This window comes from Salmo salar, chromosome 28 (genome assembly GCF_965601325.2).
Source record: "Salmo salar chromosome 28, fSalSal1, whole genome shotgun sequence".
Lineage (NCBI taxonomy): Eukaryota > Metazoa > Chordata > Actinopteri > Salmoniformes > Salmonidae > Salmo > Salmo salar.
The window spans coordinates 19,732,996-19,748,744 of record NC_138318.1 but is presented as its reverse complement, the minus strand read 5'-3'; positions in this window follow the sequence as shown (position 1 = coordinate 19,748,744).

Sequence of the window (15,749 nt, the reverse complement as noted above, 5' to 3'; positions counted from 1 at the left end):
TCTATATGATTAGACAGAGATACTTACAAGACAGGGACAGATTGTGTTGTTCTTTCAGAGAAAGATTTTTAAAACTTAAACCCTGTTTATCTGTCTTTTCGTAAAGAATCTGAAATGTCATAGTTACTCCATAAAATAAAGGATTTCAAACTTCCTCACATAAGAGTTAGTCTACAGTTGAACCATTATCTGGGCAGAGGAGGAGACGATGAATATGACGAGTCTCCTCTCTAGCCCAATTAGCTACCATGCCTTTTCCCATTAGACAGCTCTATAAGTCTTACAATGTCAAAATACGTTCATTACTCACCAAATAAGATATTTCGCCGAGCACTATTGCCATTTACTGCCGTCACAATCGTTATGTACTTTCAAAAAAGGTCTAAATAAAAATGTACAAGCAACCAAAAACATTTGTTGTCTGGAAAGACTCTATGTATTGTTTTTGACCAAGTGTGCATATGCCAAATCCACCTTTAAATGTGAAGGTAATTTCCGATTGAGCCGAGATATGCAGCGCGTACCGTGAATGCGGTCTACACGAACGCGGGGACATTGCCTTTCAATTTCAATTGCGGTATAGAGCTGAACTTCTGCGATACAGATTGAATTGAGCCTTTGTTGTGCTGTGGTGGACCATAAAGTATAAAATGGTTGCATACCATATTAACCAGCATTGGGGAGTAATGGATTACATGCCATCTGTTACATGTAAGGCATTACAAAAAATGGTAACTGTAATCCATTACGTTACCAGCAAAAATATTGTAATCAGATTACCGATACTTCTGAACAACTAGATGATTACTTCAAGGATTACTTTTAAATTCAGAAAGGAGGCTTGCAAAAAAATTTTTTTTGACACTTCTCTGTTTTCTCAATGACATTCAAATCAGCATTGAAAAAAGGCGCATGTTTAAGTTTGTTCCACCTGAGCAAGTCTGACCAGAAAGAAGTTTAGGACCACTAGAGACCACTATGATGACACAACAAATGGGTTTGATGGATCGCGGCAAGAGCAAAAATAGTATTTCGTAGGCTACAGTCCAAGCTATGTCTTCCAACGGCACGACTGTTGTCGGCATCCAAAGATGATCCAACTTGAATAAACGCTTGGAGGTGAGGATGACAGCAGTGGTGTAGTCTACGGCAATACGAATACCACTTATTATTGTTATCTGCATTGATGTAAATAACACTGGTGCTCTCTCATTTAACTATTTGCGTCTTACGGATTGTGGATGACTGTACTAAATCTAAATGTGTATTTGAACCCAATAAAGGTTGAATTCAAGAAGTTTAACCTGCCTATCAATAATTGTTTTTGAAACCAGTGGAGCGCAGTGAAAAATGCGCTCTTGCAAAAGCTGCACAGTGCGGATCCCAGCCTATGGAATAAAAGTGGGGCTTTTATTGCTCAATCTAATTCATGCTGATAAAAAAAATTTAATCCATAGGCCTAATGGACATGCTCACACACATTTGAAAGACTTAAAGAGGCAGTCTGTAGTTTTTGGACTTATAAATGATATATATATATATATATATATATCCATTGATTCTTGAAGAATATAACTTATGAGCTTAGTTCAACTGTAATGAGAACCCAAAATATAAGCTTGTTTTTCTCCAAAGTTTTTAAATATTGTAAACGTAAACAACACTGTATAGCCTCATAACCTGTTTAAGCAATCATTTTGATATCATGGATGGTCAGTCCTTGCATCCATAGCTCTGTCTATTAATCTGAGAGTGGTTACATTTCTCCAGGCCCATCCCTCAGCTTTTCACCAAAACAGAGGTGGGGCGGCAGTTTGTTATTGTTTCATCTGTGGATTTGCCCTTTAAACAGCTGCTTATTATCAAGATATCAAAGTGTCACCAAAAAAAGTTTAACAATATGCCTATAGCAAATGCAACATATGGCATTCATCATTTACACATAAATAGCACTTTTCACTAGTGCTCAAAGCATGTCATTCCATGAGCGCTGCATTTCTTTTCAACTCAAATCAATGAGCCCAATCAGTCCTCCATGACAACAAAATCATAAACAACAGAGTGGGGCTGGCTAATAAGTCCTTAGTTTTGGGGTTATGCTCAGGTAAAACAATTTGGCTAATTTATACCATATTTCCAAGTCCTATTCTTGAAGATCAAGGGGTATCACATTTATTGGAATGACTGGAATTCTGATAGACTTTGGTTTTTAAGGTAAACATATAATTGAATCGTATTATTATATGTAGTAGGATGCAATGGGTTAGAAGAAGCCTACATAACCAACCTATAAAGTAAAATGTAACATCCACATATGGCCAGCTATGTAAACTTTAACATTGATTTATCCTGCAATAGATGTGGTTCAATTGGTAACATATATTTGTCTTCTTATAATGCTCCTTAAGGGGAAAGTAATCTAAAAGTAACTGAATGTAATCAGATTACATTACTGAGTTTGGGTAATCCAAAAGTTACGTTACTGATTACAATTTGTGACAGGAAACTAGTAACTGTAATGGATTACATTTAGAAAGTAACCTACCCAACCCTGATAGTAACTATATTATAAAGTACATTTTATGAGTTGTTTTCCTGTTATGTGTTACTCTTGATCAAATCAAACCCTATGCTAGGTGATTTGTCCAGGCTGTGTCATATTTATTTATTACATGTGTGTTTTATGTAATTGTCTATGAAAATTATGTGTTGACATGGGGCAAAGCAAATAGGCCTCCGGGGTTATAAATGATTTACTATACTCTATAAATGTGAATCGCCATGACATGTGTCAAATAATAAATTAAGCAATACTCATGATATTAAAAATCCTGTTATGAATTCATAGTATTTGTCTAAATCTCCCCCCATAACATGTTTTTACACATACGAACAAATCGTAACACATTAGAGAAGATGAGTGAATGTTCTCTCACAGACACTCTCATCCCCTCTTCTCGCTCCATTTCTGTGTACCGAGCTTGGTGTATGTGTGTGTGTGTGTGTGTGTGTGTGTGTGTGTGTGTGTGTGTGTGTGTGTGTGTGTGTGTGTGTGTGTGTGTGTGTGTGTGTGCGTGCGTGCGTGTGTGTGCGTGTCAATGGGAGCTGCTGAGGGGAGGACGGCTCATAATAATGTCTGGAACGGAGCAAATGGAATGGCATCAAACACATGGAAATCATGTGTTGAATGTATTTGATACCATTCCACTGACTCAACTCCTGCCATTACCACGAGCCCATCCTCCCCAATTAAGGTGCAACCAACCTCCTGTGGTGTGTCTGTATTAATCCGGCCATGATTGGGAGTCCCATAGAGCGGTGCACAATTGGCCCAGCGTCGTCCGGGTTTGGCCGGGGTAGGCCGTCATTGTAAATAAGAATTTGTTCTTAACTGACTTGCCTAGTTAAATAAAGGTTAAATAAAATAAAAAATAATGTCTTTGTGTGTACGTGCTTGTACACTCGCGTTTGTGTCTTTGAGTGTGTCCCTAGGGAATGGAATGAAAACTATAAATCTGAATTCGCATAAAAGCCTCTCCTTCCCCAATTCAATTAGCTGGTACCAGTTTTACTGACTCCTTGCCCTGTAAAAACATCCAACAAACACACAAATAGTCTGAATTGGGGAACAGTTTCCCCGTTGAACAAGGTTCCAGTCTGGTCCCTGAGCAAGCAGTGAGTTATGGCCCGTTCATCAGCCTTTAAGGGCCTGTGATAGGAGTCTGTATTAGTAGACCTGGGTTCACATAGTATTATAAACCTTTCAAATACTCTAGCTGGGCTTGATTGATATTGTCTGGTGCAATTGAACCAATTGAACAGTCATGAAATGTGCAAACCCTGCCCATCTGGCACTCCAGGCCAGACACTCTCTTATTTGAAAGAATATGAATACTGTTTGAGCCCAGGTCCGGGAAAAGGGATGAACAAGTATTAGGCAGGCAGGGGCATAGAAGAAACCGAGAGGGTGGGTTCCTCTTTCCCAAGTTCCCCTGAATCTCCACAGAATACAATAATGACCTATTCAAGCCCAACGGGGCCAACAATCACCCAAACCCCCACACACAGTACTTACTACTATACCACTTACACATAAACAATATAGACACACGCAGGGTATTACTTCGAACCAAACACATCAACACACCCAAACAAAGCCCTGCTTGGAGTGATTTTGTGTTCAGAAACAGTATTTTCTTTAATACTATTTAATCCCAACTGATGCAACATAGACACACATGCTAGTACAAACCAAAAACATCAATACACACAAACTAAGCCCTGCTTGGAGTGATTTTGAGATTTTGTATTTCTCAACTGTGCAAAATTAGTCTGTATTTTCTTTGATTCAGCACCGCGTGCAGTTACATTTTCTCTCAAAGCGAATTATGACACATGCATCTCCTTCACATCTTAGTTGGTTCTGTACCATCACTGGGTAGAAACCATTTAGTTATAACAAATTATTGATAATCATGGTAGAACCAGGCACTAAGGTGTTCACTTACTGACATGAATGGTATGAATAAGTCATCATTCTACCATAGAGGGTAAGATAATGCTGCTATCAGCATCTATCCTTCCTCATCCCTCACCCATCCTGGGCCTATTTCACACCCACAGTCGTGGCGTGCAGCGAAGCTGGCTCTGATTGCCCAAAGCCAAGCTGGATTAAGCCCCGGCGACGCTCTAGAAAATAGGTAGCAGCAACACCTGCAGAGAGTTTTAATTAGTTGTATGGGTGAGGACAAAGCCTCTTAGCCTGCTAAAGCAGTATGGCACCCTAGTGCCCCGCTGGCCTAACCAGCCCCTGGCAGTCTGTGTGTCTGTTTGTGTGTGTGTAGAGTCCCCTGGCCATGTGTGAGAGCAGGCAGGCGTCAGTCAGGCAGGCAGGTAGGGTAGGATCAGGGGCTCGCTGTAGACGGTGGTGGTGTTTAAAACCTCTATGCTTAAACTCCCAGAGACACTTTAATCCTCTACCCCAAACCAATCAAGGCCTCCGCTCAGCTCCTCCTGGCTCTACCCAGCTCCATCCACCCTAAAGAGATACGGGTGGAGGGGGAGAGAGGATGAGACTAAGAAATTGAGAAATAACCACATTTATAAATAAATGACAGAAAAACACAAGGAGTGGAGATTTGTGGTATTAGAAATCCCCTAACTAACCCACTGACTGTATAAACCCAGTCGGTACTAGACAGAATGTTTTGACCCTGCCCACCTGTGGGGAAAACAACCTGTGTTTACCTAGGTTACCTCATTTGCTTACAGCAAAAACTTGACCTTTTTCAAATGCAATTTTCTTGTTGTCTGCTTGTTTTAGTCAATTACAAAACTACATTTAAGAAAAGTACATGTCCATAGATTACTTTTCAACATTGCCTGGTCCTTAGCATTCTCACTACTTAGAAAAACATAATATTTTAGGGCTTCCCTCATGCCCCTTTTCATGACAATGCTAGAAACCACTTGAGTGAGTGAGTGCTAGCTAGCTACCGACCAAAAACATTAAGCTAGCCAAGACCAACAACAAACAGACTATACAGCTACAAGTAGTGAGTGGAGTTATAAACAAACTGTACTAAACAAGTTAAATGTCTTACCTGTGATGAAATGTTTTCAACACATGTAGCTACATGTAGTCTAGTTGGACACCGTGTCCCCACATTTCCCACTCTCCCACACCGAATAGCCTGAAGCCACAGGGCTCTTCTCGCAGGCTCTATTTCCCTACGTGGGAGCATTGTGAACCATAGGTCAAGATTTTTGACCTGGCTACATGTACATTGAACAACACTGCAGCTTTTATGCGTGTTTTGTTACTTCTGTATATGAAAAAATGTACTACAGAGTTTTCTCTTTTACGATGGGGGTCAATAGGAAAGAATGACGATTTTCCCCAATTTGTGGGCTTGGTCGAGGGGAATTCCTTATTATTACGTGAATACCGACTGGGACTATAGTGCTGTTGTCCGTGTAATGAAAAGGGTTAGAAGGGAAGAGACAAAGAGCAAATGAGAGAGAGGAAAGAGAGGGGTGCACAAGGGAGAAAACACTATGCAGGTTCAAGCAGATGCATAATGGGCACCATTTACAAATCTATCGCACATTCTACGAGGCCTGGATTAACAGGTATGTGTAATAAACCCAGTGAGACAGATTAACACAATAAAAGAAAAACCGATACAACCACTCCCTCTCCCTTTATCTTTCTCTACCATATATCACTCACCCCCCCTCTCCCTCTCTCTCTCTGTCTCTCATAACTCTCTCTCTCTCTCTCCCAGACCTCTCTCTTTCCCATATCTCACTCTCTCTTGCCTCTCTCTCTCTCCCATATCTTTCTCTCTCTCTCTCTCTCTCTCGCTCTCTTTCTTTCCATCTCTCCCATATCTCACTCTCATTCTCCTCTCTCTCTCTCTCTTTCTCTCTCCCTATCTATCATTTCCCATTCCCTCAAATTCTATTTCTCTTTTCGCCCTCTCCCGCAACCTCTCTTTCTATCTCATTCTCTCACTCTCTCATGCCTTGCCTGTTCAAAATAACCTTGCACATCCAGTCTCTGGTCCTTGACTTAGAATAGTTATTTTGTGAGCACCCTCATTTCTGAACCCTTATTGGTTCACTGTGCCTTCATTTCTTTCCTGCTGGGCCTAGCATAATTTTACAATTGAAAAGAGCTAGGGACCAGGGTGGCTGGCTGCTGAGCAAGAACAAATAACGGTGAATAAGTTTAAGTTCAAAGGCCCACAAACAGGGGTCTGACAAATGGTTGATCTGAACATACAGAATGGCACCCTATTCTCTATAGTGCACTACTTTTGACCAGGATCCGTAGGATGCCATTTGGGATGCAAATCTTGTCTCTACTGTAGTGTAGCCTTTCGATCATTATACAGCGGCAGTGAATTTTCAACCTGTCCACGTTGAGTCTCTCTCATTTCTCCCTTCATATAAATGCTCTGTGCATTTTGATTCATAACTCAATTTTATCACCTCAGCTCATACCTCTCAGATTTAATGCAGACCCAGTATATTTTATTTATAGAAGAGGGTGAAATCTATACGGGTACAGTATATAAAACATCTTCATGATGGCTCAGGGTGCTGACACTTGTTTCATGTTATTTTTTTAATTGACTGATTCACTTAGGCTGCTTCTCGCAGAGTCTGCTTTCTGCAAGCATTCACTCCTTACTTATTGGCGTCTTAAAAAGGAGGCATGGCCCTGGACAATTAGAATTCAATTTCAAAAGGTTTAACTTATCACCGGTTATGTGGGCTCATTGCACCACTGTTTGAATTATCTCTGTATGGGAGTCTATCACTGCATTATGTTCACAAACTGATGCAACTGTATTAAAGGGATACTTCAGGATTTGTCAATGAAGTCGTGTATCTACATCCCCAGAGTCAGACGGATAAAAAATGTACATTTCTGCGTGCCGTTTGAAGGAAGTTGCTAATTAGCGTTAGCGCAATGACTGGAAGTCTATGGTACTTCCTAGCATGCTAGTAAGACTTCCAGTCATTGAGATTTGCATCTTGTAAAAACCACCTATTTCTTGTCACGTTCACAAAGGACACCCCAACATCCTTCTACATGACATTCTACATGACATCCTACACTCTAACAAGTAAAGGAGCCTCGAAGAACCTATTGGGGTTTAGAAGATTGCCACACAGGGAGAACATTTTCAGGTCAAATTGGTTCCTTGAGAAAGCCTATCAGAAGACTGAAGGCGTGGCTTATTGGAGGTGTGGCTTTCAGATAGTTATTTTTAAAATATATTTAACTCCTACTCATACATTTCCCTTGAATATGTATGCGTATTACATATCATAATATAATATTAACATTGCTGATTACATGTAGTAATAAAGTTCTAACTATTCCAACTTTGGGATTTGCATAGGCTGTTGAGGAACTTGTACACCTCTGTAAGCCTCATTGAAGCTATAAAACTGTTAGTGTTCAACCTTATAACATGGGATGAGAGTACATCACAACAGACGAACAGGAACAGCATTTACTCTAACTAATCTAAATGTCTGAAATCCAAGTGTCTTTTGGTAAGAGGATTTGAAAAAGTCACTTTTTGGCGCTCCAAAGAAGAAAAAAAAAGTAATATCCTCTTAGAATTGCTTATAACACAAATCCTGTTTGTGCTATCGAAATGTTAACAACATACTTGTGTTACATATACTTATTTGGGAAACGTCAAGGACAGAGGGGGGCATGACTTTAAAAATAGCAGAGATATTTCAATTTTAAATTAATATGCAGTCAAATGGGCAGCCTTGCTGCTTCTTGTGTTAAAGCTTCCTCCAAGAACCCCTCAACTAACCAAAAGTGCAAATATTAACCCATTGACTGCAATGGTTCCATGAGGAACTGTAGGGTTCCTTGACAATCTCCAGAGTTCCTCGAGTCACGGCAAATTCTAAGAGTTTACAGCACCGGTTTCAAACTCATTCCATGGAAGGCTGAGTGTCTGAGGGTTTCCGCTCCTCCCTTGTACTTGGTTGATGAATTAACGTCACTAATTAGTAAGGAACTCCCCACACCTGGTTGTCCCGGGCTTAATTGAAAGGAAAAAACAAAAACCTGCAGACACTAGGCCCTCCATGGAATGAGTTTGACACCCCTGGTGTACAGGGTTGATAAAAGGAAAGAGAAAGGAGAACAAAAACCTGACTCTTGAGTCACATTGCTGGAATGGTCTTGTGGAAGGAACAACCTATAAAGGGTAATAGATTAAGCCGGGGGGCAATCAATGTTCAAGGACAGAGGAGGAGATCTTAGTGATGAGAGTGTCATGAGCAGTCACTGTAAGATATAGTGATTCACCCAGCAGAGCTGCAGACAGACAATGGATAAACATGATACAGTATTTAGCCGGCAGGAAAGCAAGACCTTCAAGAGAGCCACCATGATCAATCTTGTAGGGCCTAGCCAGTGGTGAAATAACCAAACCCTGAAACACCATCCTGTGGTGTAGAATGAAACAATAAATAGCTTTAGCTTTCAGCCTGTCTGCAAAATACTGTCTATTCTCTGAGGTCAGCGAACGGAATGGCTACTTGAGAGTTGAAGGAAGGTAAATGGGGAATTGTAAAGTCCTTTTGGTACAGTTTTAGACAGCTTGGTTCAATGTGGAGGAGTGTTATTACTACGACAGTTGCTTTCACAGGCATGTGTGTGTACATGTGTGTGTACGTGTGTGTGTGTGTTTGCGCTGTGTATTCACCTCTACATCGGTCACAGCCAGCCTACAGCCTTCAGCCTGCAGTGCTAAAAATAGAGGGTGACACCATGCAGACATGGTCGGTGCAGAGGTGTGCCCCCTGCTGTGTTGCCGCTGACAGGACCAAATAGCAGCGCCGCCGCTGCCCTCCTCCACACACACACACACACACACACAAACACACGTCCACCAGTGTTGTAGTACTTGAGTCCAGGAGTCCCGATTTTCACGACTTATGACGCAACTTGGACTCGACCAATGGTGACTCGGACTTGGATTCGGACTCGCCTTCTAGACCTTTGTTGACTCGGACTTGCCTTCTTGTGACTTGTATTTGCACTTGGACTGGATAGGCAACTATGATAAGCAGAATATTAGCAGCACTTGGACGCAGAGCAGCTAGGGTTCTGTTGTCTAGCAGTGGGAAGGATGCGCCACACACAGCCTACATCAGCTGGTGAGCTATGGTGAAGCAAGTGCTGAGTGTGGGCAGACAGGCAGGCTCCGCCTCCAGCCCTGCCTCTGCTTCTGATCATAGGCTACATATCGCGCAAGCAACTCTCTTGCTTCCCCGTAACCACCAGTCACTAACCTTCTATTTCAATGTGCCTGGTTAAGAAACACAAACTGCTTTACGAAATTGAAAAAAATACTATTGAGTTTAATAGTAAAACAACAGTCTAGCTATTGGTCACTCTCTCCCTTTGAGTATAAAATGTAGGCTCTCTTTGAATTTGTCGTCTTGTTCCAGCCTCACAATTTCCCTCTGCATCCCATAGCCAGGTTCTGACAAGTCTCCCTATAGTTTCCACTCCGCAATAAAAAACCCACACAAAGATCAGTTCCGTCTAGAGACCATTCATCCCTTCAAAACATCATTACTGATGAGACTATTGAACATTATATTCAAATAAAATATGTGTGAACCTGTGTAGGAATTTGTTTAATAAACTATTTCATATTGCAGGCAATTATGACCATTGGGCAAGGAGGAAAATCTTTGCATTACTTCAATGCTCTAATTAACATTTTCCCGCCAGCCTCCCACTTGCTGGGCCAAATCAATAGAGGCGCAAATCTACTAACAGACGAGCATCGAGCCGGCAGTAGGAGCGAGCAAAATACCAAATATCTCTAAAGAACCCAGAATCCTTTGTTTTGCTTTCAAATGTCTTTCAGTAGATGGTGCAAAGAGTGTGGTGCAATGTCAAATATGGAACAGAAACATTAAAGACAAGACAGGATGTTACGTTAACAATAATTCGGGAGTCAGGCGCAGGAATAGGGGTATTTATTTAGCCCAAACTACGGCGTGCCGTGTAAGGGCACGGGGACGAAGACAAAACAAACATGTAATAAAACACAGGGTTGAAAACCAAACAAAAGAGCGATGAGTACCTCGAATAAATACGCGAGCACAATGATTAACCCACAGGACGAGACCCGTAATCATCTTCTCAATCCACACGAAAGCCAAAACACACAGCACAGGTATCCGTGACACAGGAACAGGAGGGATTCGTGACACAGGAACCACTTCCAACATCAAAACTCAGACCCAGTGACTCAGACGTGGACCAGAACTCGAGCACTGGGCCTTGGACTTGACTCGGCCTTAGCCATAGGGACTCGTGACTCAACTTGAGCACAGGGGACTTGGAACTCGACTCTGACTTGAGGTTCAATGGCTCGGCTACAACACTGCCGTCCACTGCCCGCAGCTCACCAGCCAGACTGCCAGGGATGGATGCCCTCTCCCTGCCACTTCTCCACAACTCCACTACTAATGCCTATATATGTCACCCAGAGAGAGATGCTGAGGGAAGGAGGGAGGGAAGGAGAGGGAGGGTTGGGAGAAGGTGAGGGGAGGGAGTAACCAACCAACTAACCAACACCTGTGACTGTGTTCAATGCATGTGGCAGACTGACCTATTGACTGAAGAGAAAGCCTCTGGGGAAACAAAACATATTTTGGGGGACAAACTCCATTACTACACGTCTACAAACATCCTATCCCACTAAATTATGCAAGTCATAATTTTTTTTACATTTCGTATCTCAACGAATGAAGTAACCCACAAACATACAGTACATTTTCGTCAAAAACCACAGGACACCGGATGTGTTTTTGCTCATTTGTTTCTATGTGTGTTAGCATCACCTACTTGTTATTTTGAGAAACATCACAATGAATAGTCTGGAAAAGGAATCTATGAATGAATTAACCTTCTTGTCTTGGTCACCCATAAACTTGATTATACTGGGCTTCCTAGTCTCAACAACCCAGGTGCCTTGTAAAATGTTATATTTTAACACATCTAAAATAACCCTTAATAGTTTTCATTACACCAGATGTCACGCTTTGCCATTACCTACATACAAGACAATCCTATTGTCTCACTCCCTCAATCTCTTTATCCTTTCAATCTCTATCCCTCACTCACCCTCCTCAGTTCCGCTCTCAAAGTCATTGTTCTCTCTCTCTCTCTCTCTCTCTCTCTCTCTCTCTCTCTCTCTCTCTCTCTCTCTCTCTCTCTCTCTCTCTCTCTCTCTCAGAGCTCTAATGCAATCTTCCTGCCATCTTCCCTGGAGAATCACGCTCACATTTCTCACTTCTGGTTTAAGATGCAAATCCTATTTAAATGTGTCACCTGCCACTTGCACTCCCCCCAACTCCCCAAGGTTTTGGTGAGTGAGAGAGGGCCTGCGGCAGCCAAGAAATCACAGTAATTTGCAAAATGAGCAGAAATGAATGTTTGGGAGATCATGGTCGAGACACAGGCACACCACACACCGGCACACACACAGTACACACACACACACACACACAGTACACACACACACACACACACACACACACACACACACACACACACACACACACACACACACACACACACACACACACACACACACACACACACACACACACACACACACACACAGTGTAATGACATCACTGACATGTGGAGCAGAGCCAAGGAGAGGATCTGTGTCTGTATGTGTCACTGATCTCCTACCGTCATGATCATCTTATCTCTGAGAACTACAGGAGCATGAGATATGAAACATCCCACTATGTTTCCTACTAATCACCATGTATGCGTCCCAAACGGCACCCTATTCCCTTTATAGTGCACTTCTTACGACCTGTTATAGTGCACTACATATGCCAATTGGGATGTATTCTGTGATACTTAGGGCAATAATTACAAACCATGTTAACAACAGACAGAGAGACAAACACTGCTATTTTAGCATTGTACCATTGAGTAATTGTCTTTTTTTAACCTTTTCCCCCAGACTGCCCCTGTGACTGCAGTGTAGCTGACTATAAGAGAGCTGAGGTCTGCGGTGCTGCAGGGCTGTCAGTCACAGGTTCCAGGTACGTCTATGGCCATCATTTGGACCTCTGTTGTCTCTGTTGCACTGTGATGTGTTCAACAGTACACGCACGCAAGCACACACATATACACAAACACACAAACACACACACACTAACACACACACACACACACAATGTTGCCCTCTGCTCTCTGCTGTGTTGAACAAGCAGCTTGAGCTGTTCCATCTCAACTAATGGCATCTAATCATAGTGACCCCTAAACTGACCACTAACCCTAACTGACCCCTAACTCTAACCCTAACCCTGCTGCTGCCTCCTGCTGCTCCTCTCTCCTCTCTATGGCCATGTGTGTGTGTTTCCGTGTGTGTGCACGTGTGCACACCTCACAGAAGTTAGCAGCCTCCCATCATCCTCTACTGCTAGCCAGACAGTCAGGCACACTTCAGCCCACCAACACACACAGACTCCCAGGCTGTCATGAGGATGCCCAGTGGATGCCCAGTGGGAAGGACAGAATATGTATGACTTACTATAGACCACATCCTTTTTCCTATCTCTGTCTCGCCGTATGGTGATCCACAATACATGATCATTACAGATGTATGGCCTCTATCACACATTATATCTGCCACGTAAAACCACTGTGAATTCCTCACCAATCAGCAAGCCAAGCGAGGTACAAATTTATAGTGCGGAAGACTGATGCTTTTGAAACAGACTATTTTGTAACGATGGCTTGAGGGAATGGACTGTCAACTACAGTGAGGGAAAAAAGTATTTGATCCCCTGCTGATTTTGTACGTTTGCCCACTGACAAAAAAATTATCAGTCTATAATTTTAATGGTAGGTTTATTTGAACAGTGAGAGACAGAATAACAACAACAAAAATTCAGAAAAACGCAGGTCACTTTTATTATAAGGCCAAGTCCTCCCAGATTGCAGGTCCTAGGTCTTCCACTAGATGTCAACAGTCTAGAAACAGTTTCAGGCTGGTGTTTGGAAAAATGAGCCAGAAATTGTAGTGGCTCCCATTTTGGCTGTAGTGTTTCCAAGCTCGTGGAAGAGAGCGCGTTCTTCTTCTTCCGCACTGTACTGCCCATAAGAAGTTAACACTAAAAGCTTAATAACTAAAATGGATCAATTGAAAGTGTGGATTCACAGCTCCAATCCAGATGTCTTGGTCATTACTGAGACGTGGTTAACAAAGAGTGTTTTGAATACTGATGTTAACCTTTCTGGTTATAACCTTTTGCGGCAAGACAGATCTTCCAAAGGTGGTGGAGTGGCAATCTTTACCAAGGATCACTTTCAGTACTCAGTTGTCTCCATCAAGTCTGTCCCCAAACAATTTGATTTGCTGGTTTTAAGCATTACACTTTCAAATAGCTCTTTGTTGACTGTTGCTGGGTGTATCGTCCTCTATCAGCACCAGTCTGTACCCTTCGCCCTAAGCTCTCTCCTGGCCCCTTAAACTAAATCTGAATTTGTCCTGCTAGGTGACCTAAACGGAGACATGCTTAAACTATCTGACCAAATCCTAAAGCAATGGGACTCCCTAAATCTTTCTCAGATTATCACCAATCCCACAAGGTATGACTCCAAACACCCAGAAAAGGCTACTCTCATTGATGTTAGCCTCACAAACAATCCTGATAGGTATCAGTCTGGTGTTTTCTGTAATGACCTTAGAGATCACTGTTTTACAGCCTGTGTTCGTAATGGCTGCTCAGTGAAACGACCTGTCCTGATTTGTCATAGATGCTTGCTAAAAAACTTGAATGAGCAAGCCTTCCTTGCTCACCTGTAAAATGGTATAGAATCAGCTTGATCCCCTCTGTCAAAGATGTTGGACCTTCTTTTTTGATATTTTCAGTGGTATTGTTAACAAACACGCCCCCATAAAGAAAATGAGAATTAATAACAGGTTCAGCCCCTGGTTCGACCGTAAACTTGCAGAGTTACTCCACTTCAAGAATTGCATTTGGCGAAAGGCTCGGCACACGCATACTCAAGCTGACTGGTTCTCGTTCAGGCAAATTAGAAATAAGTGCACTCAGGCTATCCGGAAAGCCAAAGTTAGTTACTTTAAGGAGCAGTTCTCTCTCTGTGGGTCCAACCTCAAGATGTTCTGGAAAACGGTTAAAGACCTGGAGAATAAACCCTCCTCCTCACAGCTGCCCATGTCCCTTAATGTTGATGATGTGGTTGTTACTGACAAGAAGCACATGGCTGAGCTCTTTAATCACCACTTCCTTAAGTCAGGATTCCTATTTGACTCAGCCATGCCTCCTTGCGCGTCCAACATTTCCTCATCTCCCACCCCTTCTAATGCGACTATCCCCAATGCTTCTCCCTCTTTTTCCCCTGCCCCGCTACAAAGTTTCTCCCTGCAGGCAGTCACTGAGTCCGAAGGCTAAAGGAACTCCTTAAACTTGACCCCCAAAAACCATCTGGGTCAGATGATTTAGACCCTTTCTTCTTTAAGGTTGCTGTCCCTATCATCGCCAAGCCTATCTCTAACCTTTTTAACCTGTCTCTCTTTTCTGGGGAGGTTCCCATTGCTTGGAAGGCAGCCACAGTTCATCCTTTATTTAAAGGGGGAGATCAATCTGATCCTAACTGATCCTAACTGTTATTAAAAGTTTATTTAAAGTGTTGGAAAAACTTGTCAATAATCAACTGGCTTTCTTAATGTTTATAGTATTCTTTCGGATGTGTCACTGTAACCTTAAAGGTCCTCAATGATGTCACCATTGCCCTTGATTCAAAGCAATATTGTGCTGCTATTTTTATTGATTTGGCCAAAGCTTTTGATACGGTAGACCATTCCATTCTTGTGGGCCGGCTAAGGAGTATTGGTGTCTCTGAGGGGTCTTTGGCCTGGTTTGCTAACTACCTCTCTCAAAGAGTGCAGTGTATAAAGTCAGAAAATCTGCTGTCTCAGCCACTGCCTGTCACCAAGGGAATACCCCAAGGCTCAATCCTAGGCTCCACGCTCTTCTCAATTTACATCAACAACATAGCTCAGGCAGTAGGAAGCCCTCTCATCCATTTATATGCAGATGATACAGTCTTGTAAAAAGCTGGCCCCTCCCCAGATTTTGTGCTAAATGCTCTACAACAAAGCTTTCTTAGTGTCCAACAAGCTTTCTCT